This window comes from Ascaphus truei, chromosome 5 (assembly GCF_040206685.1).
Source record: "Ascaphus truei isolate aAscTru1 chromosome 5, aAscTru1.hap1, whole genome shotgun sequence".
Classification (NCBI taxonomy): domain Eukaryota; kingdom Metazoa; phylum Chordata; class Amphibia; order Anura; family Ascaphidae; genus Ascaphus; species Ascaphus truei.
Window position 1 is genome coordinate 98,416,376 of NC_134487.1, and position 27,482 is coordinate 98,443,857.

At 42.4% G+C, this 27,482-nt stretch overlaps 1 long non-coding RNA gene across 1 annotated transcript in view; it reads right to left on the reverse strand.

The window, feature by feature from the left end:
* Positions 1-27,099, reverse strand: part of LOC142494410 (uncharacterized) — an 84,810-nt gene extending 57,711 nt beyond the window's left edge. Inside the window, exons 1-2 of the long non-coding RNA XR_012801423.1 lie at positions 26,936-27,099; positions 26,256-26,315 (exon numbers count right to left, since the gene is read on the reverse strand). This is a non-coding gene — a long non-coding RNA (uncharacterized LOC142494410). The remainder of the gene's footprint in view (positions 1-26,255; positions 26,316-26,935) is intronic.
* Positions 27,100-27,482: the final 383 nt, after the last annotated feature.

Sequence of the window (27,482 nt, forward strand, 5' to 3'; positions counted from 1 at the left end):
AGGTGATGGCCTTGGAGTTAGTAGAAATGCTCACTCAGTCCTTTGCGTGCGAAGACGATGAAGATGAGCTGATGGCAAAATTCAAAGCTCTTTGGCAAAGGGAAGGAGAAGACTTGTCCGAGTTCGCCCGCAAGCTCCAGCTGTCTGTAGGAACTCTTCTGTCCAAAAAGATTGTGGTGGCTGCGGAAGTGGACTGTCATAGATACAAGCAGTTACTGAAAGGTTCGCTCCCGCTGGACACTACAGCTATGTTGATGCGGGGTGCCCCCGATCCCATCACCCCACCCAACTCTGTGGAGTTAATGCGGTATATCCGGAAGCATGAAGTCCAACTGCATTTTCACACCCGTAAGAAAGGTAAGGATAGCCGCAAGGAGGATACGAAAGAAGCCCCCGTACCTAAAGAAAGGGGGACCAAGAAAGATGTAGAGGCCACTGAAATGTCTCGATCGCCCCCCTCGGTTCTCAGGCCGGGCAAGACCACATCCGGGCGTACGCTGCTACAACTGTGGGGAAGATGGACATATCTCAAGGTTCTGCTCCAATCCTCGGAAACCCCATACGGTTGCCAAGTCGTACATGGTACGGGCACAGCAAGCTCTCACTTCCTCCTCGGCCTTACCCGAGGGGGCCGCAGAAGACTCAAGAGAGGCTGTCGCAACAGAAAATTCGCCACCAGGCGTTTACTGCCGAGTAGGACCCACTGCCATAATCAGGATCGTTGTGGAAGGGATCTATTCTTCAGCATTGATGGATCCTGGGTCACAGGTGACCATTATCTATCGGCCATTTTATGATCAACACCTTAGCCAACTGCCCTTGCAGTCCGCCGAAAAGATGACCTTGTGGGGACTGAGCAAAGACGATTACCCCATTGACGGAATAGTGGCGGTCAAGTTAGACATCCTCCAGCTGAACACTAACAAGTCGCATCCCATGCTGGTGGAAGCGCTGGTCTGCCCCGAGGCTCAAGAACACCCAAGAGCTACCGCCAGACTGAACGCCAGTAACAAAAGGAGGTACGATCATAAAATACGGTACAGAGAACTTCAACCGGGAGACGCCGTTCTGCTGCGCAATTTAGGGATCCCTGGCAAGCACAAATTAGCCGATCACTGGAGAGAGGGACCCTTCCATGTGGAATCCCAAATGCTGAGTCTCCCTGTCTATCGCATACGTAACGCGAATAGCAAGATCAAGGTCTGGCACCGAAATCATCTGTTATCTATCCCGCAACTGGGAGAAGTTGAGCCAGAAACATTAGTAGATGACAGTGAGAATGAAGAGTCTACTGGGAATTCAGAGACCACAGAGGAAATAATTCAAGACCCTTTGGAGGGAACATCCAACAGAGATTGGTGGGAACCTCCTGAAGGAGCAACGGGTAATGGGCCTGCGGTTCAACCACCATCTGCAGAGAGTTCATCAAGTAATCAATCATTAGATCCTAACACCCCGAGTTTTGTGCCGCAAAAAGACAATGCTCAAATACAGAGAGACAATGTTCAAGTACAGAGAGACTTTCCTCAAACTGATCCACCTGCCGCCAGAGAGTCTAGGCCTCAAGCCTACGATGATATCTCTCAAGATGAAGAAAGTGAGATCGAAACTCGCAAAAGTCAGCGAGTGAGACGTCGTCCCATTAGAGTGGCGTATGATTCATTAGGGGCACCTCACTATGAATCTCAGCAGCAAGCTAAAGCCAAGCTAGCCTCAGTTATAAATATGTTCACTGAGTTAAGCAATTTGATCTAAAGATGATAAGTATATCGACATTGGTTGTTGAAGTTTTTCATTATATAACTTTTGTACATAGTTATATGGAGTTGTGTCCCAAGCGAGGACGTTGGGATTTTCGCCAGGGGGAGGATATAGCTATGTTCCCCCCCTTGTACTTACAGCCGGTTGCCGGGAATGCGTGTGGACCGTTGCTAAGGCTGCGGTTGCGTTGTTAAGGTTCTGGCGGCTCGAAGTGCAGGGCGCCACGCCATCATTGCTCGGCAGAGTCGCGCATGCGCAGGAGACGCGCGTGGGGAGCAGCCAAACGGTAGAGGGCTCACAGAAGGGACTACATCTCCCATGAGCCTCAGGAGCGCCCCACGTGACGCCAGGGAGCCAATAGGGCTACAGCATCTGCCCGCAGGGGAGATTAGATATATTTCGTGGGCTTTACAGCACGCTAGTCAGTCGGAGCCAGGAGCAGCTAAGGGAAGGAGGTAGGGTGCATGGAGTCAGTGATTCTCTGCACTAGGCCAGCAGCCCCCTAGGCCCCAGATAGCCCTAAGTCACTACAGCTGAGTATTGTAGGGACCGGCCCTAGTCAGGGACAGTGCCCCTTACTATACAGAGTCCATAAGAGACACAGCCGACGCTGCGCGTCCATCTAGAGGTTTGGGCCTATACCTCCGCTGCTGCTGCAGAGGCCTTCCGGGTGGGATCGCCCCGGATGGTGGTTCCGGTGATCTTCCGTCATCGGACCCTTTGTGAAGTTCCGTTGCAGGCCCCGAGCACTTAACTCTTGTCAGCAAGTGCACCAACGGTCATAATTATTATTGTTACGGGACTAGTGACTGCGCAGTCACCCATGTTTTCTCCCTCAAAGGGTGCGGACAGATTGTGTGGGGTTATGGACACGGGGTGGGATCACCCGGTGTTAGTGGAAGCGTTTTGCCAGATGCAGTAGTAAGTGTCTCCTCAAAGGAGGGACACCTGTTGATTATTGTTACCTATTATATATGCAGTAAAGCCAGTTCTGTTTTGCCACTGTTTGCTCAATGTGATTGTTTCCTGTGAGGGCCTTCTCCCACTCCATTGGGATCCCTCCCAGGTGGAGGCGTTGCACCCCGAGATCGTAATATATGCATGTTCCCCAGGCTCCGCAGCGGAGACTTAGGTTCCTGAGCGCCACACAGGTTACACAGCACGGTAGTAGCGTCAGTATTCACAGGGAATACTCGTTACACTACTATAAATTGTTTTATACTTTGAACACTTAGTGATTCTTTTCCCTTTTTTCTGCGCCCCCATCCTTTTGTCTTTATGTGTGTGAGTCTTCTCTAGCCCCGCTGATCACGGGAGATGGGGAGCAGCATTGAAGAGGGATTCTAAAGAAAATGGCTGACGGCCAGCGCGCATTTTTAATGTACTCAGTGAAGGACTAAGCCTCTGATTGAGCCATCTATGCTGAAGCAGGGACTGATTGAGCCACCTGTGCTGAAGCAGGGACTGATTGAGTCACCTGTACTGAAGCTGGGATATCCTGAAACCCTGACCTGTTGGGGCTTGAGGGGAGAGATCCAAATAGACATATCCGGTGCACAGCCAGAATAGCAAAGCTAGGACGTGGTGACCAAAACGTTATTTATTGGTTAAAAAAAACCATAAAGTAGTAGTACAGGTAATCCTCTCACATGTTTCACACTAGAAGTTAGAGGATTACCAGTACTACTAGATAATAAAAAATGCACAAATGCGCACAAGGGATTAGTGGAAGGTAATTTATTAAAAATACACAAAAAACTGAGGGGATCCAACCCCACCTCAGAACAGCTGTGCAGCTGAACAGCTAAGTACTACCAAGGAGACACCTAATGGTGACTAAACCCTAAGCTGCACAGTATACAAATACAGTAAAATTTATATAAAAAACATGAAAGAAAAAAACAAACATGAAAACAACCTATCAACAGATTTGTATAAAAACCGCCATAGGGTTGGGCACTGGCAAGGGGAAACGGACACTCACACTGAGACAGTCAGCAGACTCGCGGTGTCTGCACAGGATCCGGATCTCGGCACCGCGGAGATGGATAAAACCGTTGCTGTCTCCTGCAGGCTCCGTCTCAGCTCTCTACGCGTCAGGACGAAGTACTTGGTACGAAACGCGTAGAGGTCACGACAGGTCATCCTGCGCGTGTATGCTGGTAAGCTGAGACGGAGCCTGCAGGAGACAGCAGCGGTTTTATCCATCTCCGCGGTGCCGAGATCCGGATCCTGTGCAGCCACCGCGAGTCTGCTGACTGTCTCAGTGTGAGTGTCCGTTTCCCCTTGCCAGTGCCCAACCCTATGGCGGTTTTTATACAAATCTGTTGATAGGTTGTTTTCATGTTTGTTTTTTTCTTTCATGTTTTTTATATAAATTTTACTGTATTTGTATACTGTGCAGCTTAGGGTTTAGTCACCATCAGGTGTTCTCCTTGGTAGTACTTAGCCGTTCAGCTGCACAGCTGTTCTGAGGTGGGGTTGGATCCCCTCAGTTTTTGTGTATTTTTAATAAATTACCTTCCACTAATCCCTGGTGCGCATTTGTGCATTTTTTATTATCTTGTTTTTCAGGGTGCCTTCCCCCCTTTCTAAGGGGGGTTCACCTAGATTTGAGAGTTTCTGGGGAGACGCTTTATGTACATGCTGCAAAGGGATCATCCACACCATCACACAGCACGAGCGCTGAATATCCTGTTTTTTCTACTTACCAGTACTACTACTTTATGTTTTTTAACCAATAAATAACTTGTTTTCCTCTTCTTGTCTTGGAGGTCTGTAGATCACCCTAGTATAAATTACAAGCTTTTCTCACCTGTCATGTATAGGCCCCTATTCAATATGATGGGAAGCCACTGCCCTGTGCTGCAGAATATTTAAGTCCCATTCATTGGAATGGAGCTGATCTCTTTTTCCAGCACGTGGAAGTGGCATATTAAATATGAGCCATAGCAATAAGCGGGATAATGCACAGCTAATGATGCATTATATTCAATATAGGTGCGTGGGAGTTTACACTTTATTAATTGTAAGGTACCACATTTGTAAAAATACTGCACAGGTGGGGGTTAGATACCACATATGGCACATCCTTTGCAACACATTCGATGACATTTTGCAAGAAAAATAAATGGTGAAAAGAGTTTTGCACATACTGTATTTAAATAAAAAATGAAGACATGCACCATTTGGTGACCCTGTAAATCGACAGCAAGGCTACAACAGAACATTTGGCGTCTGGTTAGTTCTTTAAAACTTTGAATAAGTGAAGCAAAATAGACACACCTCTAACCTGTTTCACTACTACTATATTACTTAAGACAGGGGTGTGCAAACTTTGCCCCCTGCCCTCCCCTGTCTGCATGCCCCCCTGCTTGCGCCCCCCTCCTTACCATGTCTCCGGTGTCAAATGACGCTGCGGGGGTCGTGTGACGTCACGTGACCCCGCTGTGTCAAATGACATCGTGTTGCCATGGCGACGCTTCGCCGGGGACAAGGTAAGTGAAGTTACAGAGGCCTCACGCGATCCCCCAGCATTTAATTTAAATGCCCTGGGGAAGAGCGCGGAGCCTCTGCAACCGCCGTGCCCCCCCTGAACAATCGTGTACCCCCTTATGGGGGGACGACGACCCCAGTTTGCACACCTCTGACTTAAGATACGATCTAAAATAGCCACAACGCTGCCTTCGTTTAGAAACCAGGTTCACCAAAAAAATCTATACTTTACACATGAACCGTTTTATTGCTTGTTATTTAAAAAAAAATATTAAGTCATATTTTATGCAAAAAATTGTATTTGGATGATGCAATATATTTGTATCCATTTTTATTTGAAAAATGCCTCATCTCATCCTCCATCACATGCATCAAGTTATATTTCTTACAGAGAATTAAAAAACGTGAGGAAAGTTCCTGCTTCTTTTCTTCTACATTCCAAAAACGTGACCAGCCGTAAATAACGGTAAGCAGAAAATTGAAACAAATACAGGCACATCTTCAATGAAGCTGGTTTATTTTGGGGAATATTTATACGCTGACGTACACGCATTAATTCAAGAATAGCAAATAATAAGGGTATGTGGTTGAAGATTGAACATAGTGCACCCTGGGTGGCCTCGCTGTATAAGGGAAGCCTTGCTATCCTGACTCTGAAGGTTCATTCAGAAGAATGTTATTGCGCGAGCCAAACCAAGGTCTCTGCAACGTTAACTTCTGTTCCCAAAATGCTTATTAGTTTTGCAATATTTACTTTGCCTGCTCTGCTTCTGAGCTGCTTAGAATACTGATTAACCCCTTTTTGTTGCAGTGGATTCCATGTCTTTGCATGCTACCCCAGGCAGTACTGAAAGGGTTTAAAAAATGGCTTTGTTTTACAATTTGCTTTTCTGTTGCAATGCAAAGAAGTTCTGACTGCTGCAGAATCCTAGGCTTATTATGCTTCATGGAGCTGCCTGTGCCTGGGGACTCTTCCCTCCCTCAATGCCAATTAAAGCATACTTACTAAGTATACCTACACAATTGTACAATTGTACAGTAGTCATCTAAAAACTTAGTATTTCTTTTCGTAAATGGAGACCTAAGCTCCATTATATTTCAGAGCTCCATTCATAGTAGGGATGTACCGGGTACCCGAAAATTACCTGGTACCCGGCGCTTTTTCAGCTACCCGGAAATTACCCGGACCCAGCAGCAGGGGGCTGGGACCGGCACTGGGTCAGAAATCGGTGCCGGGTAATTTTAGGGCAGCTGAAAATAGTTCAACACTTATCTGCAGCCAGCAACGGAAGGTGAGGAAGACCGGTGAGGAAGACCGCGGTGACATCTGAGAGCAGCAGCAGCAGATGTCCTGGTGGTGGTGGCAGCAGCCAAAGTCCTTGTTCAGCCGGCGGGAGCAGCAGGAACAGAGCAAACAGCTGATGCCTGTGTGAGCCGGGGAACCATGTGACTGGAGTAGGAGCCGGGGAGGAGTCGGCTGTCCAATAGGAACGCTCCTGCTCTGGTCACATGGTTCCCCGGCTCACACAGGCATCAGTTGTTTGCTCTTTTCCTGCTGCTCCCGCCGGCTGAACAAGGACTTCGGCTGCTGCCACCGCCACTAGGACGTCTGCTCCCAAATGTCGCCGCGGTCTTCTTCACCCTGCAGGTAAGTGCCTACCAGGTAACCGGGTACACGTCCGGGTAAAATGATTCATTTTGCCCAGGTACCCGTTACCCGGTTTTAGGAAAATATAGGACCCGGAAGAACACTAATTCATAGCCTTCTACATTCCATTATTGGCTTTCACCAACACTTGCAGCTGCTGCCCCCGGCTTCCACTTCACTATATCCCCATCCAAACAACAATATACAGTGGCGAGAAAATTTTTGTGAACCACTTAGGATTTTGACATATTTCAAACCGAAAATGTTATTAGATCTTATGATAAGTTTAGTGGTATACGCGCTGTAGCGCCGAATCCATATAAAATATTTTCAGAATAATCAAAGGCACAGGGTATGGGGCTAATAATAATGAATGGTGAGTCAGAAAACAACTCCCAGGTGGTGTGGAGTCCTTAAAAGAGACAAATGTAACCCTGAAGGGAAAGAGTAAGGGGGTATAAGCCCACTCCTCAATACCTCATTGGGATAGTCCCAGAACTACTATTAAACCACATGAGTTGATTGATTGCAAATATACTCACATGTCTAAAATGCCTCCATCCAGTGCCTTTGGTAAAGCGTGCTGCTAATAGTAGAATGAAAATAAGCACGATTGGGAATACACCGCACAGCCAGGAGAGTGGGTCAAAAATATTATATCAAAAATAGCTTTATTGGTCCATTAAAAAGGGAGGTGTAACAGCCCTGTTACACCTCCGTTTTGTAATAGACCAATAAAGCTATTTTTGATATACTAGTTTTGACCCACTCTCCTGGCTGTGCGGTGTATTCCCAATCGTGCTTGTTATTAGATCTTAATCTAAGTCCTAAAAATAGATCAAGATATCCTGATCAAACAAATTACACAAAAACATGATACTTTTTCAACATTATTTAGCCACAAGTGATTGAACATTCAATATCCATGTGTGAAAAAGTATGTGAACTTTAGATTCAGTACCTGGTGGCGCCCCCTTGAGCAGCAATAACTTCAACTAAGCATTTCCTGTAACTACTGGTCAGTCTCTCGCATCAGTTTTTAGGAATTTTGTCCTATTCCTCCATACAGAACGGCTTCAACTCAGTGACATTTGCAGGCTTCTTTGCATGGATAGCTCACTTCAGGTCCTGCCACAAAATTTCGATGGGATATAGGTGTTGACTTTGACTAGGTCATTCTAAAACGTGGATTTTTTTCTTCTGCAGCCATTCTTTTGTAGATCTGCTTGTATGTTTAGGATCATTGTCTTGCTGCATGACCCACTTTTGCTTCAACTTCAGCTCACGGACGGATGGCTTGACATTCTCCTCTAGAATTTTGTGGTTGTGTCAATGATGGCAAGCCGTCCAGGTCCAGAGGCCACAAAGCAGCCCCAAATAATCACACTCCATCACTATGCTTGGCGGTTGGGAAGTTTGAATGCAGTTTTATTTTTTGCTAAACATAACGTTTCTCATTGAAGCTAAAAAGTTCTACCTTTGACTTGTCTGACAGAGAACAGTGTTCCAGAAGTCTTGTAGATCATCTATGTGCTCTTTGGTGATCTTCCGATGGTATCTATGTTCTTTTTAGAGAGAAGTAGTTTCCTCCTGGTTATCCTTCAATGAACACCATTATTGTTCAATCTTTTTCTGATAGCTGAGTCATAGACATTCAAGTCGAGAGTGTCCTGCAGATCCTCTGATATTACTCTGGGGTTCTTTGTGACTTCCTTTATGATTTCCCAGTTTGTTCTTGGAGAGATTTTGGTAACATGATTGCTCCTGGGTAGAGTGACTATGGTCTTGAACTTTCTCCATTTGTCTGACAGAGGATTCTTGAAGCCCCAAGTCCTTCAAATGGTTTTGTTACCCTAGTCTGATGAGCATCAATATCTGCTTTTCTGAGGTCCTCAGAGATTAATTTTGACTGTGGCATGATGTGTTTCCACACACCTCTATGGTGAAGACCAAACTTACAAAGTTTCTGATCTTTACATAGGGTGGGGCCACCCAAACTCACTCCTGAAGATTTACCTAATTAAACACCTGATTCTAATTATCCCCGTGTATTTAGCTGATAAAACCAGGGCTTCGCTTACTTTTTCACATATCCTGACTCTTAATTACTCATTGTTTGTCTAATTCATACATCATTTAGTTTCAAAGGACGTGTAATTGGTTAATATAAACCCTATTGGATACTTAAGAAAAGACTGGTTTTGATACAAGAAGGTTATCATGGAAAAACTATGGAATTTCCATAATTATCATTGTGGTTCACCAAATTTTTCTCGCCACTGTAAATGTGTACTACGGACAATGACTTTCCTTCTTTTAACATGCTAGTTTCCTAAATAACAGAACATCAATCACCATTTTACTGTTTGTGTAACATTATTAGGAGGTCAGAATTTGAAAGGAGCAATCCAAGCACCTATTTAAAAACTCCCCTCCCCCCCCCCCCCGGGATTGAAACAGGGGGGTCTCTGGAGCTGAACCCCATTAATTTCAGCTCCAGGGACCCCCTGCTACCTGAGATACTTACCTCAGTAGTATGTGCCGGTCTTGGTACATGTTGGCACCAATGACAAAGTTAGAGAAAGATGGAGGGTCCTACAAAATGATTACGGGGATCTAGGCCAAAAGCTTAAGGCAAGGACCTCCAAGGTAGTATTTTCTGAAATGCTACCAGTGCCATGCGCTACCGCAGGGAGACAGTCAGAGATCAGGAAGGTTAATGCATGGCTAAGAAAGTGGTGCAGGAAGGAGGGGTTTGGGTTTTTAGAGCACTGGGACTCCTTTTCTGAGAGGTGCCATCTATATTCTAGGGACGGATTGCACCTCAATGAAGAGGGATCTACTGTGCTATGGGGGAGAATGCTAAAAAAGGTTGGAGGAGATTTTAAACTAGGATTGAGGGGGGAGGGGAATGAAACAGATAATGAACTAAATGGAATAGAGGAGGATCCAAGGGGGTATGGAGGTAGAATGGGGGCAAGTGCAAGTTTGACAAGCAGCGAGACACCCATAGTAATTACAGATAATACTAGAAAACATCTAAAGACTAAACCAAGTGGGTGCAGAAAAGAAGGAGCAGATAAGATAATAGTACAGGCTGAAAAAAAAACTTAAATGCATGCTTGCTAATGCAAGAAGCCTGACAGATAAAATGGGGGAGCTTGAATTAATACAGAAAAACACTAGGGTTAGGGAGTGATCACAAAACCACACTAATTGAGGCAAATAATGAGTAAATAAATGGTAATCCAAAAAAGTGGGTGCAAACTGTGAACTGAAAAGTGAATCAGAAAAGGGGGGGGGGGGGGGCAGGAGAACACAAATTGGATGTGTCTCCCAAAAGAATCCACTATAATGCACTCCTACTAAATTTAAAATTTAACTTTTAATATATTATCATAAAACATATATTACCAAAAGCGTTGTGTATTGTGCATTAAAAATAAATTAAATTGACAATAACTAGCGTCTGTGTCAGTGAATGTGTGTTGGAGTGATCTCAACCGACAATTGGTAGTAGAAGCTACAGGACACAGAACGCGGCTTAGTCAGGGTATAAACCCCTCTGGGGCTCCTATGAGATCAGGTACACAAGTAATAGTAAATAAATAAATAGACATGCACACTCAGTGACTGAGATGTATCGTAAGGCTACCGCAGTCCTGCTTAGACTTGTAAACCACAGAGCACTTGAAGATGTTAATTATACATGTGTTGCCATCCAATATATATAGAAGTGCTACTGATAGTATAGTGATGGAGGGTGAATGATTCACAGCATAGTGAAGCAAATGTTCACAGCATATTGATCATTGAATCATTCTACAACACACTCCAAATGGTTAAATCATATAAGAGCAGGCGTGCTTGCACACTGAGTGTAGGTGAAGTACCCAATTCAGATCTACATAGATAAGTCCAGGAGACTACAAAACACTACATAAAAGCAGCTCCAAGTAGGAGACTGACAACATGGCGCGTCCAACGCGCGTTTCCCTCCAGCAAAGGAGCTTCCTCAGGGACAAATTTGCTTGGGGGAGGAAGAATGAACCCTTATATACCCACACAGTACCTTGATTGCAAATTGAACAAGTTTACACCTGTTGCACATGCGCAGTTGGTCCGTTGACAAACTGCACCCCTCAGATTACACAAATGCTTAATAAACCATATGTGTAGATTCCCACACATATAGTAACAAAAGTGCTGTATTAGTGTGTAAAAACGAGTGTTTTTAGGGCTTTTAAGCAGTCTAGCATGAATCGGCGAAATTTGAGTCTAACGCGCATGCGCGTGGACTCAGAGAATCCAACGGACCAAAATGAATCACCCCGCGCATGCGTCGGCACTTAGAATAAAATTGGCCAACTCAGAATTAGTGATGTGCGCATGCGCGAATACTTGTAAACTCTAGCCCGAAATGTATGTAACTGCACATGCGCGGAAACTCCCGAAATCACTCGTTTAGAGGCGCATGTGCAATGCACTTAGGCAATAGTACTGTCATAGTGCAGGCATGGTGCGCATGCGTTCGGTCTCTGATATTTCTGGTTAACTGCCGTTTGTAGTTGCGCGCAGTGCGCATGCGTCGGCACTTAGAAAATTTAACAAAATAAAATAGAAATTGTTCATATCGCGCATGCATCGGGACTTAGAGAAAATTCCCCAAAATAAAAGGTTTGTTCATATCGCGCATGCGTGGGCACTTAGAAATATTTAGCCTTATGAACAAAAAGTGTAATTTTATTTGTTCAGACGATCTGTACATGCCCTAAATGTTGGCAAATGGGAAAGGTGTTATTAAGTATATGACTGATAATAGCCAATTCATGGTGGGTAAGGGTTAATGGTACTTAATGTAACTATTTTATGCAGAGTGTAATTGCAAAAATTAGATTATATATATTCCCCCATAGTGATATACTGCACAATGTGTCAGGCTTGAAGGTAGTGGTAAAACCAATAACGAAAATAAAAAAACAAGTTATGTGTATGCATATAGAGATTTTGCATAAAGTATCCATTATGTAATTATCATGCTATACACGTATGTCATACAAAACGACTAAGCCCAAAAATGGGTTTAGAACTTCGGTAATATAGTCAATAATTGGGATGAATAAGTAAATATCTTTCAATATCAAATGCCGGAAAACGGCCTAGTGAACATGGAAAATAATCTGGCTGCACATATATGAAGAATGTATAAAACACATAAAACACATAAATAAGCCATTTAAACACCTGAAAAACACTGGGCTAGATAATAAAGTCTAAACAAAGGAACCTAGGTAATCAAATAAAGGGTGTAAATGTAAACCCCTCATTGAGTCCATTGGGGCTCCTTGTTTTTAATTTGAAAATCCATTCTGCTTCAATCCGAAGCAGGGATTGGTCAATGTTACCCCCTCTCATGGGGCATTTAAGCTGGTAAATGCCCATGAATTTGATGGCATTGGTATCGCCATTGTGAAATTGTGTCACATGTCTGGCAACAGATGTTTCAGCAGAATGTTTAATGGAATTAATATGCTCCAAAACACGTCTGCGTAGTTGTCTAGTTGTTTTTCCAACGTATCTCTTACCACATACACATGTGATAAGATAGATAACGTTGGGAGTCCGACAGTTGACGAAGCTGTCCACAGAGAAATTTGATGTATTGTCACAATTGGCGAATACTTTGCCCACATCTATGTGTCTGCATGCTTTACACCCTTGGCAGCGGTACATACCATTAACAGGGCTCAACCAAGTTGTAGTTCTGGAGCATTGAAAATGGCTGTTCACTAATGAGTCCCGTAGGTTTTTGGACCGCCTGCTGGTAATCATAGGTCTAGGGCCTATAACCTGTGCCAAGTCATCATCAGCCTGTAGGAGATGCCAATGCCTGGTGAATATCTTTTTAATGGCCCACCAACGTTTATTAAAGGTGCCAATGACTCTGATTGTACTATCCTTAGGTGTTATCTTATTTCTGGACAGGAGAGAAGCCCTGTCGCTATGCAATGCCCGATGGTAAGCTTTATTCAATGTTTTAATGTGATAGCCACGATTGAGGAATCTAGACCGAAGTTCTTTAGATTGTGTTACAAATTCTTCGGTCGTAGAACAATTCCTCCGAAGTCGGAGATACTGACCAATGGGGATGCCACTTATGAGGCTTCTAGGATGTTGGCTCTGCGCTAGTAACAGACTATTAGTCGCAGTGCTTTTCCTATAGACCTTTGTCTGGATGTTACGTTCACCATCAATGTATATGTTCAAATCTAGGAATGTTATTGATGTGGTACTTAGCACTGTCGTAAGCCTCAAATTCAGAGTATTTGTATTTAATTTCTCCACAAACTCATGGAGTAATTGAGTGGAACCTTCCCATAGGAGCAGAATGTCATCTATGTACCTGATCCACATAGAAATGTGGTCAGTATACATAGACAAATCCTCACTGAAAACGTGGATACACTCCCACCAGCCCAGGTATAAGTTGGCATATGTCGGGGCACAAGCAGTGCCCATGGCGGTACCCTGGGTCTGGTGGTAATAAAGCCCATTAAAAATAAAATAATTATGTGTCAGAACATAATTTAATAGATCAAGAACGAAGGAGTTGTGTCTGTTAAATCTACGGTCCCTGGTCGACAGAAAGTATTGGGCAGCGTTGAGACCATTCTTGTGAACAATGGAAGTGTATAGTGATTCTACATCTAAACTCACAAGAATGGTCTCTGATGTAACGTGGATCCCATCTAGTCTCTTTAGTGTGTCTTTCGTATCCTGAACATACGATGGGAGACTAATGACGAATTTATGCTAAGCGTGCAGCCGCTAATCCAAACATACTCACTGACGGTCTGAATGCACAAGAGAGACAAAATGTTATAGATCTCTGCCAACTTTTTGATCAGAATATTTTACCTGATAATGACATCACAGGTCCATTTACACATCTGAAACCTAGGAGTCATTTTACCCCGCCAATTACCACCTGTCCAGCTGTCGAATTGTTTGTTGCCTGCGTAACTAGGGACTTGGAAGCAGAGCCAAAACATTATAAGTCTGCCAATAATCTCACATCTGACGAAAAAATCGGACTAAAACAACTGATGTCAGATAAGGCCTACACAATTAAGCCATCTGATAAAGGTGGCAATATCGTAATTCAAGACACTGAAGCCTATGTAAGCGAAAACATGAGGCTTCTTAGCGATAAAGACTGCTATGAGACCCTTGACCACAGCCCGACATCAGAATATAAATTAGAACTGTTAGACATTCTACAGAATGCTCTAGACACCGATATGATCAGCCGAAGTGAGTTTGACTTTATGTACCCCAGGTCACCCACGGTGGCGACATTCTATACCTTACCTAAGGTACATAAAAGGTTACGGTCCCCTCCAGGTCGCCCAATAGTCTCGGGCAATAACTGTCTGTCCGAGGGCAGTAGTATTTACTTAGACAAGGTTCTAAGGGATTTCGTCATTAGTCTCCCATCGTATGTTCAGGATACGAAAGACACACTAAAGAGACTAGATGGGATCCACGTTACATCAGAGACCATTCTTGTGAGTTTAGATGTAGAATCACTATACACTTCCATTGTTCACAAGAATGGTCTCAACGCTGCCCAATACTTTCTGTCGACCAGGGACCGTAGATTTAACAGACACAACTCCTTCGTTCTTGATCTATTAAATTATGTTCTGACACATAATTATTTTATTTTTGATGGGCTTTATTACCACCAGACCCAGGGTACCGCCATGGGCACTGCTTGTGCCCCGACATATGCCAACTTATACCTGGGCTGGTGGGAGTGTATCCACGTTTTCAGTGAGGATTTGTCTATGTATACTGACCACATTTCTATGTGGATCAGGTACATAGATGACATTCTGCTCCTATGGGAAGGTTCCACTCAATTACTCCATGAGTTTGTGGAGAAATTAAATACAAATACTCTGAATTTGAGGCTTACGACAGTGCTAAGTACCACCTCAATAACATTCCTAGATTTGAACATATACATTGATGGTGAACGTAACATCCAGACAAAGGTCTATAGGAAAAGCACTGCGACTAATAGTCTGTTACTAGCGCAGAGCCAACATCCTAGAAGCCTCATAAGTGGCATCCCCATTGGTCAGTATCTCCGACTTCGGAGGAATTGTTCTACGACCGAAGAATTTGTAACACAATCTAAAGAACTTCGGTCTAGATTCCTCAATCGTGGCTATCACATTAAAACATTGAATAAAGCTTACCATCGGGCATTGCATAGCGACAGGGCTTCTCTCCTGTCCAGAAATAAGATAACACCTAAGGATAGTACAATCAGAGTCATTGGCACCTTTAATAAACGTTGGTGGGCCATTAAAAAGATATTCACCAGGCATTGGCATCTCCTACAGGCTGATGATGACTTGGCACAGGTTATAGGCCCTAGACCTATGATTACCAGCAGGCGGTCCAAAAACCTACGGGACTCATTAGTGAACAGCCATTTTCAACGCTCCAGAACTACAACTTGGTTGAGCCCTGTTAATGGTATGTACCGCTGCCAAGGGTGTAAAGCATGCAGACACATAGATGTGGGCAAAGTATTCGCCAATTGTGACAATACATCAAATTTCTCTGTGGACAGCTTCGTCAACTGTCGGACTCCCAACGTTATCTATCTTATCACATGTGTATGTGGTAAGAGATACGTTGGAAAAACAACTAGACAACTACGCAGACGTGTTTTGGAGCATATTAATTCCATTAAACATTCTGCTGAAACATCTGTTGCCAGACATGTGACACAATTTCACAATGGCGATACCAATGCCATCAAATTCATGGGCATTTACCAGCTTAAATGCCCCATGAGAGGGGGTAACATTGACCAATCCCTGCTTCGGATTGAAGCAGAATGGATTTTCAAATTAAAAACAAGGAGCCCCAATGGACTCAATGAGGGGTTTACATTTACACCCTTTATTTGATTACCTAGGTTCCTTTGTTTAGACTTTATTATCTAGCCCAGTGTTTTTCAGGTGTTTAAATGGCTTATTTATGTGTTTTATGTGTTTTATACATTCTTCATATATGTGCAGCCAGATTATTTTCCATGTTCACTAGGCCGTTTTCCGGCATTTGATATTGAAAGATATTTACTTATTCATCCCAATTATTGACTATATTACCGAAGTTCTAAACCCATTTTTGGGCTTAGTCGTTTTGTATGACATACGTGTATAGCATGATAATTACATAATGGATACTTTATGCAAAATCTCTATATGCATACACATAACTTGTTTTTTTATTTTCTTTATTGGTTTTACCACTACCTTCAAGCCTGACACATTGTGCAGTATATCACTATGGGGGAATATATATAATCTAATTTTTGCAATTACACTCTGCATAAAATAGTTACATTAAGTACCATTAACCCTTACCCACCATGAATTGGCTATTATCAGTCATATACTTAATAACACCTTTCCCATTTGCCAACATTTAGGGCATGTACAGATCGTCTGAACAAATAAAATTACACTTTTTGTTCATAAGGCTAAATATTTCTAAGTGCCCACGCATGCGCGATATGAACAAACCTTTTATTTTGGGGAATTTTCTCTAAGTCCCGACGCATGCGCGATATGAACAATTTCTATTTTATTTTGTTAAATTTTCTAAGTGCCGACGCATGCGCACTGCGCGCAACTACAAACGGCAGTTAACCAGAAATATCAGAGACCGAACGCATGCGCACCATGCCTGCACTATGACAGTACTATTGCCTAAGTGCATTGCACATGCGCCTCTAAACGAGTGATTTCGGGAGTTTCCGCGCATGTGCAGTTACATACATTTCGGGCTAGAGTTTACAAGTATTCGCGCATGCGCACATCACTAATTCTGAGTTGGCCAATTTTATTCTAAGTGCCGACGCATGCGCGGGGTGATTCATTTTGGTCCGTTGGATTCTCTGAGTCCACGCGCATGCGCGTTAGACTCAAATTTCGCCGATTCATGCTAGACTGCTTAAAAGCCCTAAAAACACTCGTTTTTACACACTAATACAGCACTTTTGTTACTATATGTGTGGGAATCTACACATATGGTTTATTAAGCATTTGTGTAATCTGAGGGGTGCAGTTTGTCAACGGACCAACTGCGCATGTGCAACAGGTGTAAACTTGTTCAATTTGCAATCAAGGTACTGTGTAGGTATATAAGGGTTCATTCTTCCTCCCCCAAGCAAATTTGTCCCTGAGGAAGCTCCTTTGCTGGAGGGAAACGCGCGTTGGACGCGCCATGTTGTCAGTCTCCTACTTGGAGCTGCTTTTATGTAGTGTTTTGTAGTCTCCTGGACTTATCTATGTAGATCTGAATTGGGTACTTCACCTACACTCAGTGTGCAAGCACGCCTGCTCTTATATGATTTAACCATTTGGAGTGTGTTGTAGAATGATTCAATGATCAATATGCTGTGAACATTTGCTTCACTATGCTGTGAATCATTCACCCTCCATCACTATACTATCAGTAGCACTTCTATATATATTGGATGGCAACACATGTATAATTAACATCTTCAAGTGCTCTGTGGTTTACAAGTCTAAGCAGGACTGCGGTAGCCTTACGATACATCTCAGTCACTGAGTGTGCATGTCTATTTATTTATTTACTATTACTTGTGTACCTGATCTCATAGGTGCCCCAGAGGGGTTTATACCCTGACTAAGCAGCGTTCTGTGTCCTGTAGCTTCTACTACCAATTGTCGGTTGAGATCACTCCAACACACATTCACTGACACAGACGCTAGTTATTGTCAATTTAATTTATTTTTAATGCACAATACACAACGCTTTTGGTAATATATGTTTTATGATAATATATTAAAAGTTAAATTTTAAATTTAGTAGGAGTGCATTATAGTGGATTCTTTTGGGAGACACATCCAATTTGTGTTCTCCTGCCCCCCCCCTTTTCTGATTCACTTTTCAGTTCACAGTTTGCACCCACTTTTTTGGATTACCATTTATTTACTCATTATTTGCCTCAATTAGTGTGGTTTTGTGATCACTCCCTAACCCTAGTGTTTTTCTGTACTATCTTTTTGGGGTACTCTAATTAACCCCTTCTAGGTAGTGGATCCAATTCACACACATATCATGGCTGGTTACCTCACTAGTGGCATGGATATATCTGGCTGGCAAGATGAGGCCAGAAATGTCTTTACTAAAACCACACATGAAACATCCGGTGCAGGACAAGATATTGTTAATTATTTTCGCAATATCTCACAACTGTTACGCACACAGTCAAAAGTCTGGTGGGAGATCACAAGTTTGCAAAGCTATCTTGACTCCAACATGATTCCACGTGGCCTTAGACTTCGATTGTGCCCTGCTTATTACATCACGTCCCAGGATTTTATTAAAAAATGGGAAGATGCTCTATCTAGATGTTCCTTTGCGCTTATGGATCTCCTTATTGATCATGAAAAATCAAGGTTAGATGAGACCAATAAAGAACTTGATACTAATCTCAAAGACTTAAGCAAATACAATCAACTTAAAGAATTTGAAGATATGGAGAAAAAATTGGAAATAAATATGTCAAAGTTCAGACAGGAACTGAAAGATAGAAAACATACGAAATATATACGTGATACTAATGATTATGAGCAGGGCACTGTCTATCGATATCCCACTAGGTCTAGGCGTAGAGGCAATTACTCTGATTATTCCTCATCAGAGACAGATGCCTCAGATAGTGAACAAACTAGCTCTAGACCTAAAGGCCAAAATAAAGGCAGAGGGATCAAGGTTACTAAAGACACGCAGGTTGGTTTTTTAGCTCAGGCCCTCCAAAACGCAAAACCAGGAGAGGAAAAAAGAAGCTTGAGAACAAACACCAAAAAAAGCTAAAATCTAATCAACCCGTGACTGAGGACCCCGCAGATGACGATGCCTTGCAAATCTTTAACCTTTCTAGCCACTCCTTCAGTGAGGTTCAACTGAATCTATTAAAGAAAGGTCTATCCTTTTCACCCACATCAGACTTCAATCTATTTGAGTGGGTTAAGGATTTAAACTTATTTGGAAGACGGCTGTTGCTGCATAAATTTTATGCTAAGCGTGCAGCCGCTAATCCAAACATACTCACTGACGGTCTGAATGCACAAGAGAGACAAAATGTTATAGATCTCTGCCAACTTTTTGATCAGAATATTTTACCTGATAATGACATCACAGGTCCATTTACACATCTGAAACCTACGAGTCATTTTACCCCGCCAATTACCACCTGTCCAGCTGTCGAATTGTTTGTTGCCTGCGTAACTAGGGACTTGGAAGCAGAGCCAAAACATTATAAGTCTGCCAATAATCTCACATCTGACGAAAAAATCGGACTAAAACAACTGATGTCAGATAAGGCCTACACAATTAAGCCATCTGATAAAGGTGGCAATATCGTAATTCAAGACACTGAAGCCTATGTAAGCGAAAACATGAGGCTTCTTAGCGATAAAGACTGCTATGAGACCCTTGACCACAGCCCGACATCAGAATATAAATTAGAACTGTTAGACATTCTACAGAATGCTCTAGACACCGATATGATCAGCCGAAGTGAGTTTGACTTTATGTACCCCAGGTCACCCACGGTGGCGACATTCTATACCTTACCTAAGGTACATAAAAGGTTACGGTCCCCTCCAGGTCGCCCAATAGTCTCGGGCAATAACTGTCTGTCCGAGGGCAGTAGTATTTACTTAGACAAGGTTCTAAGGGATTTCGTCATTAGTCTCCCATCGTATGTTCAGGATACGAAAGACACACTAAAGAGACTAGATGGGATCCACGTTACATCAGAGACCATTCTTGTGAGTTTAGATGTAGAATCACTATACACTTCCATTGTTCACAAGAATGGTCTCAACGCTGCCCAATACTTTCTGTCGACCAGGGACCGTAGATTTAACAGACACAACTCCTTCGTTCTTGATCTATTAAATTATGTTCTGACACATAATTATTTTATTTTTGATGGGCTTTATTACCACCAGACCCAGGGTACCGCCATGGGCACTGCTTGTGCCCCGACATATGCCAACTTATACCTGGGCTGGTGGGAGTGTATCCACGTTTTCAGTGAGGATTTGTCTATGTATACTGACCACATTTCTATGTGGATCAGGTACATAGATGACATTCTGCTCCTATGGGAAGGTTCCACTCAATTACTCCATGAGTTTGTGGAGAAATTAAATACAAATACTCTGAATTTGAGGCTTACGACAGTGCTAAGTACCACCTCAATAACATTCCTAGATTTGAACATATACATTGATGGTGAACGTAACATCCAGACAAAGGTCTATAGGAAAAGCACTGCGACTAATAGTCTGTTACTAGCGCAGAGCCAACATCCTAGAAGCCTCATAAGTGGCATCCCCATTGGTCAGTATCTCGGACTTCGGAGGAATTGTTCTACGACCGAAGAATTTGTAACACAATCTAAAGAACTTCGGTCTAGATTCCTCAATCGTGGCTATCACATTAAAACATTGAATAAAGCTTACCATCGGGCATTGCATAGCGACAGGGCTTCTCTCCTGTCCAGAAATAAGATAACACCTAAGGATAGTACAATCAGAGTCATTGGCACCTTTAATAAACGTTGGTGGGCCATTAAAAAGATATTCACCAGGCATTGGCATCTCCTACAGGCTGATGATGACTTGGCACAGGTTATAGGCCCTAGACCTATGATTACCAGCAGGCGGTCCAAAAACCTACGGGACTCATTAGTGAACAGCCATTTTCAACGCTCCAGAACTACAACTTGGTTGAGCCCTGTTAATGGTATGTACCGCTGCCAAGGGTGTAAAGCATGCAGACACATAGATGTGGGCAAAGTATTCGCCAATTGTGACAATACATCAAATTTCTCTGTGGACAGCTTCGTCAACTGTCGGACTCCCAACGTTATCTATCTTATCACATGTGTATGTGGTAAGAGATACGTTGGAAAAACAACTAGACAACTACGCAGACGTGTTTTGGAGCATATTAATTCCATTAAACATTCTGCTGAAACATCTGTTGCCAGACATGTGACACAATTTCACAATGGCGATACCAATGCCATCAAATTCATGGGCATTTACCAGCTTAAATGCCCCATGAGAGGGGGTAACATTGACCAATCCCTGCTTCGGATTGAAGCAGAATGGATTTTCAAATTAAAAACAAGGAGCCCCAATGGACTCAATGAGGGGTTTACATTTACACCCTTTATTTGATTACCTAGGTTCCTTTGTTTAGACTTTATTATCTAGCCCAGTGTTTTTCAGGTGTTTAAATGGCTTATTTATGTGTTTTATGTGTTTTATACATTCTTCATATATGTGCAGCCAGATTATTTTCCATGTTCACTAGGCCGTTTTCCGGCATTTGATATTGAAAGATATTTACTTATTCATCCCAATTATTGACTATATTACCGAAGTTCTAAACCCATTTTTGGGCTTAGTCGTTTTGTATGACATACGTGTATAGCATGATAATTACATAATGGATACTTTATGCAAAATCTCTATATGCATACACATAACTTGTTTTTTTATTTTCTTTATTGGTTTTACCACTACCTTCAAGCCTGACACATTGTGCAGTATATCACTATGGGGGAATATATATAATCTAATTTTTGCAATTACACTCTGCATAAAATAGTTACATTAAGTACCATTAACCCTTACCCACCATGAATTGGCTATTATCAGTCATATACTTAATAACACCTTTCCCATTTGCCAACATTTAGGGCATGTACAGATCGTCTGAACAAATAAAATTACACTTTTTGTTCATAAGGCTAAATATTTCTAAGTGCCCACGCATGCGCGATATGAACAAACCTTTTATTTTGGGGAATTTTCTCTAAGTCCCGACGCATGCGCGATATGAACAATTTCTATTTTATTTTGTTAAATTTTCTAAGTGCCGACGCATGCGCACTGCGCGCAACTACAAACGGCAGTTAACCAGAAATATCAGAGACCGAACGCATGCGCACCATGCCTGCACTATGACAGTACTATTGCCTAAGTGCATTGCACATGCGCCTCTAAACGAGTGATTTCGGGAGTTTCCGCGCATGTGCAGTTACATACATTTCGGGCTAGAGTTTACAAGTATTCGCGCATGCGCACATCACTAATTCTGAGTTGGCCAATTTTATTCTAAGTGCCGACGCATGCGCGGGGTGATTCATTTTGGTCCGTTGGATTCTCTGAGTCCACGCACATGCGCGTTAGACTCAAATTTCGCCGATTCATGCTAGACTGCTTAAAAGCCCTAAAAACACTCGTTTTTACACACTAATACAGCACTTTTGTTACTATATGTGTGGGAATCTACACATATGGTTTATTAAGCATTTGTGTAATCTGAGGGGTGCAGTTTGTCAACGGACCAACTGCGCATGTGCAACAGGTGTAAACTTGTTCAATTTGCAATCAAGGTACTGTGTGGGTATATAAGGGTTCATTCTTCCTCCCCCAAGCAAATTTGTCCCTGAGGAAGCTCCTTTGCTGGAGGGAAACGCGCGTTGGACGCGCCATGTTGTCAGTCTCCTACTTGGAGCTGCTTTTATGTAGTGTTTTGTAGTCTCCTGGACTTATCTATGTAGATCTGAATTGGGTACTTCACCTACACTCAGTGTGCAAGCACGCCTGCTCTTATATGATTTAACCATTTGGAGTGTGTTGTAGAATGATTCAATGATCAATATGCTGTGAACATTTGCTTCACTATGCTGTGAATCATTCACCCTCCATCACTATACTATCAGTAGCACTTCTATATATATTGGATGGCAACACATGTATAATTAACATCTTCAAGTGCTCTGTGGTTTACAAGTCTAAGCAGGACTGCGGTAGCCTTACGATACATCTCAGTCACTGAGTGTGCATGTCTATTTATTTATTTACTATTACTTGTGTACCTGATCTCATAGGTGCCCCAGAGGGGTTTATACCCTGACTAAGCAGCGTTCTGTGTCCTGTAGCTTCTACTACCAATTGTCGGTTGAGATCACTCCAACACACATTCACTGACACAGACGCTAGTAGCTTGAATTAATAGCTGCAAGGGAGCAGTATGACATCATAGGCATTACTGAAACATGGTGGGATGAAACTGATGACTGAACAGTTAATTTAGAGGGTTATTCCCTTTTTCGGAAGGATCGAACAAATAGAAGGGGAGGTGGAGTATGTTTATATGTTAAACCGGATCTAAAACCTATTATAAGGAATGATGTTTATGAAGGGAATGATGAAAATGTAGAGACTTTGTGGATAGAAATTAGCAGTGGAGGTAAAAGTATAAAGAAAATGTTTGTGGGAATATGCTATAAACCACCAAATATCTGCGAGATTGAGGAAGCTAAAATACTTTTGCAAATGGAGAAGGCATTAAAACTGGGTCATGTTTGCATAATGGGGGATTTTAATTATCCAGACATAGACTGGGGCAATGAGATTAGCATTACAACAAAAGGAAACAGTTTTTTGGGGGTGCTTAAAGACAATTATATGACTCAAATTATTGAGGAACCAACCAGGAGAGGGGCAGTACTGGATTTGGTCATATCAAACAATGTAGAAGTAATAACAAATATTCAAGTCCTGGAACATTTGGGTAACAGTGATCATAACATGGTCTCATTTGAAATAAATTATCAAAAAACAGATTACTTGGGTTCAACAAAGACCTTAAACTTTAGAAAGTCAGATTTTAATAAACTGAGGTCTAATCTACAAATAATACACTGGGATGATGTTTTTGCAGGGAAAAATGTAGAAGATAAATGGGCAGTCTTTAAAGATTGTTAGAAAAGCACACTTATCAGTGTATACCCTTGGGTAATAAGTATAAAAGAAATAAGTCAAAACCAATGTGGCTAAATAAACAGATAGGGGAGGGAATGGACAAGAAGAGGAAGGCGTTTAGATTCTTTAAGTCAGAAGGGATGGAGACATCATATCAGAATTATAAGGAATGTAACAAAAATTGCAAAAGGGCAATCAAATTAGCAAAAATGGATAATGAAAAAAGGATTGCAATAGAAAGTAAGGTCAACCCTAAAAAGTTCTTTAAGTACTGTAATAACAAAAAAATGAGAAAAGAAAATATTGGACCCTTTCAGTGTGAGATGAGTAGGCAGATTATTGGAGATAAGGAAAAAGCAGAGGTATTAAACCAATTCTTTGCCTCTGTGTTTACCAGGGAAAAATCAAGTTCAATAGTAGTGCCGCAGGAGGAAGCCACAACCTCCATATTAATGAACAATTGGTTAACTGAGGAAGAAGTTCATAAGCGACTTGAAAAAATTAAAGTAAATAAGGCACCTGGCCCCGATGGCATACATCCAAGAGTTTTCAAGGAGTTAAGCTCAGTAATAGCCAAACCATTAAATTTAATATTCAAGGACACCATTTCCACAGGCTCAGTACCACAAGATTGGCGTAAAGCAGATGTGGTGCCTATATTTAAAAAGGGAGCTAGATCACAACCGGGGAATTACAGACCTGTAAGCCTGACTTCAATAGTGGGGAAACTTCTTGAAGATTTAATACGGGATAATATTCAGGAATACCTAATGGAAAATAAAATTATTAGTAATAGTCAGCATGGATTTATGAAGGATAGATCATGCCAAACTAAACTTATTTGTTTCTTTGAGGAGGTAAGTAGGAATTTAGACCAGGGTAATGCAGTTGATGTGGTCTACTTAGATTTTGCAAAGGCTTTTGATACGGTTTCAAACAAGAGGTTGGTGTACAAAATAAAGAAAATTGGACTCACTAATAATATATGCACCTGGATTAAAAACTGGTTAAAGGACAGACAACAGAGGGTTGTCATAAATTGAACTTTTTCAGGTTGGGCTAAAGTCGTGAGTGGAGTACCTCAGGGATCGGTACTGGGACCCCAGCTTTTTAACTTTTTTATTAATGACCTTGAGGTTGGCATCGAGAGCAAAGTCTCCATCTTTGCTGATGATACTAAATTGTGTAAGGTAATAGAATCAGAGCAGGATGTAATTTCTCTTTAGAAGGACTTGGAGAGACTGGAAACGTGGGCAGATAAATGGCAGATGAGGTTTAATACAGATAAATTTAAGGTTATGCATTTGGGATGCAAGAATAAAAAGGCGAATTACAAATTAAATGGAGATAAATTGGGGAAATCCTTGATGGAGAAGGATTTAGGAGTGCTTGTAGACAGCAGGCTTAGCAATAGTGCCCAAAGTCATGCAGTAGCTGCAAAGGCAAACAAGATCTTATCTTGCATTAAACGGGCAATGGGTGGAAGGGAAGTAAACATTATTATGCCCCTTTACAAAGCATTAGTAAGAACCCACCTTGAATATGGAGTACAATTTTAGGCACCAATCCTAAGAAAAGACATTATGGAACTAGAGAGAGTGCAGAGAAGAGCCACCAAATTAATAAAGGGGATGGACAATCTAACTTGTGAGGAGAGGCTAGCTAAATTAGATTTTTTACATTAGAAAAGAGGCGTCTAAGAGGGGATATAATAACTATATACAAATATATTCGGGGACAATACCAGGAGTTTTCAAAAGAACTATTCATACCACGGGCAGTACAAAAGACTCGGGGCCATCCCTTAAGGCTGGAGGAAAGGAGATTTCACCAGCAACAAAGGAAAGGGTTCTTTACAGTAAGGGCAGTTAAAATGTGGAATTCATTACCCATGGAGACTGTGATGGCAGATACAATAGATTTGTTCATAAAAAGGTTGGACATCTTTTTAGGTGGGAAAGGTATACAGGGATATACCAAATAAGTATACATGGGAAATATGTTGATCCAGGGATTAATCCGATTGCCAATTCTTGGAGTCAGGAAGGAATTTATTTTTCCCCTTATGAGACATCATTGGATGATATGACTCTGGGGTTTTTTGTTTGCCTTCCTCTGGATCAATAAGTAAGTATAGATAAAGGATAAAGTATCTGTTGTCTAAATTTAGCATAGGTTGAACTTGATGGACGTACGTCTTTTTTCAACCTCATCTACTGTGTAACTATGTATGTAACTATGTAACTATGTAACTATGTGCCAGTTGCCGCTCTGGCTGAGCTAGCTGGGCTTTAAAGTTTAAAGCTCCCGCATCACACGAGCTAATTGGACGTTCAACTGATGATGTCACAGCTTCCTATTGGTCTGCAGGACATAGGAGCTTTGAACAGAGGCCATTACATGATCCCTGGTAGCCAAGCAGAGCGGCTACCGGCACCTACTTCGGATGTAAGTATCTGCAGAAGCAGGGTGTTCAGCTCCGGGGACCCTCTGCTTCATTCCTGGGTAGAAAAATAAAATAAAAAGAGCATGAATTGCCGCTTTAAACTTCAGTGATAGGTTTGCTAATGTATTAAAGAAATGGCATTACAGAGGTAATGAACCCTATACAGTCTCAATATGCTGTGAAGTTCTCTTCCCCATGCAGGAGAATAATTTAGCCCTATTCATTTGGATGCAACTAATCTTATCCCCAGTACATGGAAAACTTCGTCACAACATATTGTATAGAGTCCTACACAACACTATGACCAGACATATAATAACATGGTCTATAAACTTGTTACTCAGATGCTACCGAGCTAATACATTGTTAAAGGGCAGTTAACTTCGGATCTGTGGATTACTATAATAAATAAGACTCTTTAAACACATGCAAATTTCCAGGTTACCTAAGGTTGAAAAAGTAACCATTGAGCAGTTTAAGTCTGACCCCTGGTGTACAGAATGAAGAATATAACTACTGTATAAATACAGACACACATGATAAGATCTGTAGATTCACATTGTACTAATACAACTGTCACATTAACCAAAATTGGCTAAATAATATTTCTTAATATCTGGGACCGCCAGTCCTCTTCTTTCTCGTGATGCAAGTGTAGCCATGTCCACCTCTTACCTCCGGGCTGCGGGAGGGGGACGGCTATCGGGACACCTCGGGTGGGGGCTGCGGGGTGTCAGGAGTTGCGGCGGCCGGCGGGAGAGCAGTAGAGGGAGCTCCGTAACTCCGGAGCTTTGCGGCGGATGCCCAGGCAGGGCGCCGCCATTGTAGAAGTGGCGAGTATGCGCATTGGAGGATCGCACATGCGCAGAGTAGTTACGACCCCGGTGGCCATTACTGATAGCTTGCGCATGCGCAGTGAGTAGCAGGACCGGCAGCCAATACACAAGGGGCTCCGCGAGGGACTACATATCCCAGCAGCATCAGGGGCTGCCTCCACGTGGTATAGGAGGGCCAATAAGGCTGCTGGATTCACGACCAGGAAAGATAGGTGTTTGGAGCGAATGCAGGGACCACGCAAGTTGGAGCAGGGATGCAGAAGGGGAAGGTAGGGTCTGAGTGTCAGTGGCACTCAGACTAGGCCAGATCACCGCTTTAGGTCCCAGTTAGACCCCTTTCATCCTCAGCTTGTGGTAGCTACAGGGAAAGCCCATAGTCGGGGATC